The sequence below is a fragment of the Physeter macrocephalus genome, unplaced genomic scaffold, assembly GCF_002837175.3.
Source record: "Physeter macrocephalus isolate SW-GA unplaced genomic scaffold, ASM283717v5 random_1740, whole genome shotgun sequence".
NCBI classification, from domain to species: Eukaryota; Metazoa; Chordata; class Mammalia; order Artiodactyla; family Physeteridae; genus Physeter; species Physeter macrocephalus.
Window position 1 is genome coordinate 19,477 of NW_021146619.1, and position 5,524 is coordinate 25,000.

The following is a 5,524-nucleotide window of genomic DNA, read 5'->3' on the forward strand; positions in this document are numbered from 1 at the left end:
GGCACCCAAGGGGACGGGAACAAAAGGCACCACGGGCAAGTGAAAGGCCCAAGTGAGCCACACTCACCTGGGCTGGTCATTCAGCTAAAAGCCTTGTTTACTAAGAAAAAAAAAAATCCCAGTGGTCAGGCTCTGGGGCCACTCGCTGGGAGCCTGGCTGCAGGGTCTATGCCACCCTGCTCTCTCCCTCAGTGCCTCCTTCTCAGCGGCTGCTCAATTAACATCACTTTATTCAGAGTCCAGACAAACACGGTACCTTCATATGTGCAATGTCACTGGAGAAATAAGAGCTGGATCGACACAGAGAACAAATACTGCCCACACTTCTTCACCGGAGGATGGGTGTTACCCGAGCCACAACGGTTGCACCATCTGATTCCATCGACAACAATGGAAGCAAATAGGAGAAAGGAAATATCCAGGGTGTCGAGATCATCACACCTGCATCTTTGCTGCAGCGTTCACAACCATTTCACCATCTTGTAGTTGATACACGGCGTTTAGAAAAAGACATCAATGACGTAGGATGCCGTCTGGGAATTTTCAGGAGGCCTTGGCTTTCACCTTGGACAGCAGCACCTCGTTCTTGCGGCCCTCCTGGAGGGGAAGCAGAGAGAGAGAGAGAGAGAGAGAGAGTGCAGAGGGGTGGGGACCGCGTCAGCAGCCGCGTGAGGCTCAGATGGCCTCTCCATCCTTTCCCATCCCGCAGGGAGCCCTGTGGACCATGGACCGGCCTCCTTGCACGCTGCCACCGGCATGGCGGAGCTTCCTGGCCACACGCTGACCTTCAAGGCCCCAACGGCTACAAAGACGACTGGTTTCTGGACTGTCAGACTGAGGATAGGAGACGATTAGGCACTGTCATTCCAAAAGTCTTCAAGAAGCCTCTAAAATCCCAAGGGACCGAAGCAGAAAGCAGACACATATGTGCCAATCTTGGACCCCTCCAGCGAGGAAGGGGGAAAGTCCTCGGAGACCACGGCCTAAGGAGTTATAAGAGGCAGCCCCAGTCCACACAGCAGGCAGAGCACGTAGAAAAGCTCTTACCCCGGCAACAGTGAAGGTTAAGAACACCCTTGGCTTTACGAGAGAAACCCACAGAAGACAGAGGGAGAGAGACGCGTCAAGGGACACCTCCCCCTCAAAGTGAGCCGAAGGAAACCCATCACTGTGTGTGCTGAGGGGTCACTGGGGCCTCCCTCGCGTGGGGAGTCTGGCGTCCAGGGTGCAAGGACACCGCTGCATCGTTCTGTATCCCCTTCTTCCAAAGCTTATCACTGTGTGTCCTCCTTCCCCCTTGTTCGTAGTGGCCTTGACAGCTCAGGGTACCTCCATCTGCTAGCACACCATCTCCACCCCTTCCCCGGGGCCACGTCACAAGGAGCCCTGTTTAGAGTGAGAGGTGAATGCGGCAGGGGGAAGGGCCTGGAGGGGTCGAGCGGCCCGAGCCCGAGGGTGCAGGCCCGGTGTGTGGCTAGGCCTCCAGCTGCCATGCTTGGCTGGAGATCCACTTAGTATGGAAGAAAAATTTTCTGTCAGCCTTGGCCCCTCTGCATCCAAGACCCCTAAAGTCAATGTTTCCATCTCCCTGGGCCCGGCCAGGTGCTCCCACTTCTCTGGAGGCCCTTTGGTCTTTCTGGCTGCAAGGACCCTGGCTCACCTGTAGGGTTTCTGCATATCTTCCACTCAGAGCTGGGGAGGCTCTGGGCTGGGCGGGGGTGAAACTGAATTGTTCTGCCAGAAGCAAGATACTCTGACATTTTTTAAGCACGTGTTTTTGGAGGGGTAGATAGTTAATTTTTTCTGGGGATGAGAAAAAAAAAGAAGGTGAAGATAAGTGACATTTGTTGTGTTAGAAAAGTTGAGAAGAAAGTTTTCTTATTTAAAACGAGTTACTGAGATTTGCTTGGGCGAAAAACCTCCAGCCAAAAGAAAAGTGGGGGCGGGGAGGGGGAGCGGTAAAGACAGACCAAGACAGGTAGAGTCATGCTATTATATTGTGACACTACTTTCTCTACTTCTGTATGTGTTTCAAAATTTCCATAATAAAAAGATAAAACAATAAAACAATGAATAAGTAACTTTTGTTACCCAACTCACCTTCTGAACAGAGAAAAAAACAAACAAACCCCAAAACCAAAACAAACAACTCCTAAGCATCAAAACACTGCTGTGGCAGAGTCCACCAGGGGTGATTTTGCTCGTCACACCACACTGAGATGATGCTTGAAGTTCTCAGTAAAAACATCCTTGTTTTTTTTTCCTCAGTAAAAACAACCCTGTCACCTGGTGCGTGAGCACTGATTACATTTCATGGAATCTCCTCGGAGCCTTTCGGGACTACAGGATGATACTGTCTGTCTGTTCAAAGCAAATACAGAAAGGGCCCTTTAGGTATTCCTTTCTATAAGAAAAGGGAAAATGTCTCCTCCCTCCTGCTTCTTTCCTGGTGAAGACAGTATGGGGCTCGCTATGTGCCAGACACCCCTGAGTTCCGCTCACCGGAGATTACGTGCCCAGAGCCAGCGTCATAAAAATGTTTGGCTGGCATTCGTCAGAGCCAGGCTAGAATCTGAATCTTGGTTTGGTGACCCTGTGACAGACTGTGCTTTGAGAAACACAATTAGTTGGTGTAATAATGCAATTAAGGTGATTCCAGAGTATGTGTTTTTTCCTGGCAGACTTGTTATTAATAAACTGTCCCAGAGCAAGCAAGCCAATGGGATTTCAGAGACAACCTGACGTTGCCAGTCAAAAAGGCCTTGATCCCGGAGGAGGCTGGATCAGGACGAGGCCATGACCCGGTGCCGGCACGGAGCCCGCAGGCGTCATGGGGCTCAGTTAATGTGGAGTCAACTAAACCATAAAGGGATGACGGCGGAGGTCAAAGGCCATGTTCTGGCTAACACCGTGCTCTGCATGAAGAACCATTACTGCCCAGGACGGTGCTGGGGACCAGGATGCAGTGAGAATTCAGAACTGGGGAGCAGTTACCCAAGCAGGTCGAGGAGAGGCAAATAAAGGAGGCAGACAGAGGGTTCTGGGAGGAGAGTCCATCCTGGGATGAAAGTCTGACTTTTCGAACTGTGTTTCTTCCACAAATGAGATCTTACCTGACACTGCAATACGTAAAAGAGCAGAATTCCTCTACCTGGAGGAGTGGGGTGGAAACTGGGGAGCCGCAAGCCTCAACGCCTGTGATGGCCCCAAGTTACCCCAGAGGATCTTGCAAAAAAAATTTAAGATTTGGGGATGCTAACCTGTGGTTGTTAATTTTAAATTTTTGCCAAGTAAAATGATAAAAAAAAAGGAATGCATACTGTCACTATCATTTTATAAGAGAGAGCAATTTTAACATCAAAAAACAAGGGGACATGCAAGTTTTTAAAAAGGTGAGTCCTTTAAGTGAAATACGCTTAGCTATCTGAGGAACATATCACATTCCCCGTACCCCCTTTTTTCCAACTTGTTTTGGACTGAAGAAAACTGAGGCCAGCACCTGGTGCAGTCTGGGGTGTTCTCGGGCTCTGAGGGACCCACCCTCAGTCTCTGACTGAGAGTAACTGTGCCGAAGAGGCGGGAACGTGGAAACCTCAACCTTAACACGTCTGGGGGAACCTTCCCTTCAGAGCAGAGATCACCCCGAGCCTTCAGCCTGAGAGCCTGCAGCGCAACAATGAGCTTTTTATGTCACTTTTATTTGCTTTGATTCTGACAGCTTATACTTATCCTCCTCTGCTCGTCTGCTTTCTGTTCCTGCTGTCAAAAGGGCAGTGCTGGCCTTCACGCCAACATGTGAAACGTAATTCTCCTCTGGGCCTTTTCTCTTTGTGCGTTATTTGGGAAAGAAGAGCTCTGATGGGGAGCGGCGGGTCCCTATTTGTTCCCTGTCAGCTCACTCACTGGCCCTTCGGCTCCAACTCCTGCCGGCCACAGGGGCTCCCAGACCCGGAGCACCTCGCCTGGACACTCTGCCCAAGGCCAGGTCCTTCTCGTTGGAGAGAGGCCTTCCCTGACCACACCCTCTACGTTAGTCCCCGCCACGGCAATGGCTGGAAGTACTTCTTATTTGTTACTACTTGTTTATGAGGGTCTGTTTCCTAGCTTGCTATCTGTCTCCCCGACCACAACGCAAGCTCCCGGACACAGGGACCCAGTCTGTTTTACGACCTGATGTATCTAACCCAGGGCCGTGGCAGCAGCTGGAAGAACATTTATTGAAAGGACGAGAGTCTGAAATGCCTACGGTTGTGGTTCTCAAAAGTTAAGTTACAAAAAAGGGAAGGAGAAGTAGAGAAGAAAAAGACAAGGGAGGGAGAGGGAAGAGCCTTAAAACAGGTAAGGACCAAATTACTGGTATGGAAAGATTGTATTTTTTATTCCACTGACCACACCCCAGGATACAACTACCTTTAGCCGACCCCTGCATTTTCAGCAATCTCTAAATTCACTGAGACCACATGGATTTACATTAGAAAGGGGGAAAAAAATTCCTGAAAATAAAGCTGATGAGACAGATCTCGGCAAGCAACAGAATGAAGTCTCCTTTCTGGAAATTTTCTTAAAACGGCACGTTTCCTTCTGGAATGATGGAGAATAATCCTGCCCAAATGCAGGGAGAAGAGACAGGGGCAAACAAAGTTCACCTGCGTGTGGGTGTGACAGGTGCCAGACACAGCCCAGATGCTCTCCTCTCTCGTCTGACCCAACAGGGATGAGGTCCCTCCCCACCTGCACAGCTGGCGAGTGGCAGGGTCTGAAGCCAAGCCTGCCACACTCAAATTCACTCTCCTCCCATGTGGCTTCTCAAGGCCCCTCCCCAGTCTAAGACTGGGAGGAGGGAAAATGCTAGACCTGAACCCATAGCAAACACTGTTTCCAGGTGGGCTGACGATGCCATTTTACTTGTGAGTTTAATGTGGTTACTGAGTGTTAGGAAATTGAAGTGACGTTTCTTAGAATGTTCACTTAGAGCCTCAAGATGGGCCACAGAACAACGCAATCGTGACGCACGCTTTACTGTCACACCCACTGCCAACTTGCTATCTCCCATTTCAGACCAGTGGAAAAACAAAGCAATGCTCTGGTTTGCAAAGGTTCATCTGGGGGTGAACACAAACCTCGCCCAGCCTTACGTGCCAGTCCAGCCCTCCTCTTACCTCCTTGAACTCTTTCACAGTCTTAAAGTACAGCCTCTGTTTTTCTAACAGTTCCAAGTACTGGTCGTTCAACTGGTCTCTTCTCATTTTGTTCTCTTGCTTCTTCTTCTCCATCTGTTGAAACATTTTGGGAAATGGCGATAAAAGGCATGTTCTGACCAAGGGCGGCGGGCGACGTGCAAAAGGCAACTATTACTAACATTTTCATGGATTTCCTTCCAGCAGTTTCCTTCTGTGCATCGTTTCTGAGGTTGGTTTATTTATTTGCATAATATTGCAGAGACTCCATAATTTTTCAGCAATTCTCCTATCACTGGGCATTAACTGTTTCGTTTACAGTAAGCCCCCTATATACGAACCTTCAA

The 5,524-nt window shown here is 49.5% G+C and overlaps 1 long non-coding RNA gene across 2 annotated transcripts; it reads right to left on the reverse strand.

Moving 5' to 3' along the window:
• Positions 1-213: 213 nt before the first annotated feature.
• Positions 214-5,420, reverse strand: LOC114485437 (uncharacterized). Of its 2 annotated transcripts, XR_008616839.1 has the most exons (3): positions 5,160-5,386; positions 1,661-1,803; positions 214-597 (listed from the first exon to the last, which is right to left on the reverse strand). It is a non-coding gene; the product is annotated as an uncharacterized lncRNA (long non-coding RNA). The 2 variants fall into 2 exon arrangements; XR_003678873.2 differs by lacking the exon at positions 1,661-1,803 and having other exon boundaries at positions 5,160-5,420.
• Positions 5,421-5,524: the final 104 nt, after the last annotated feature.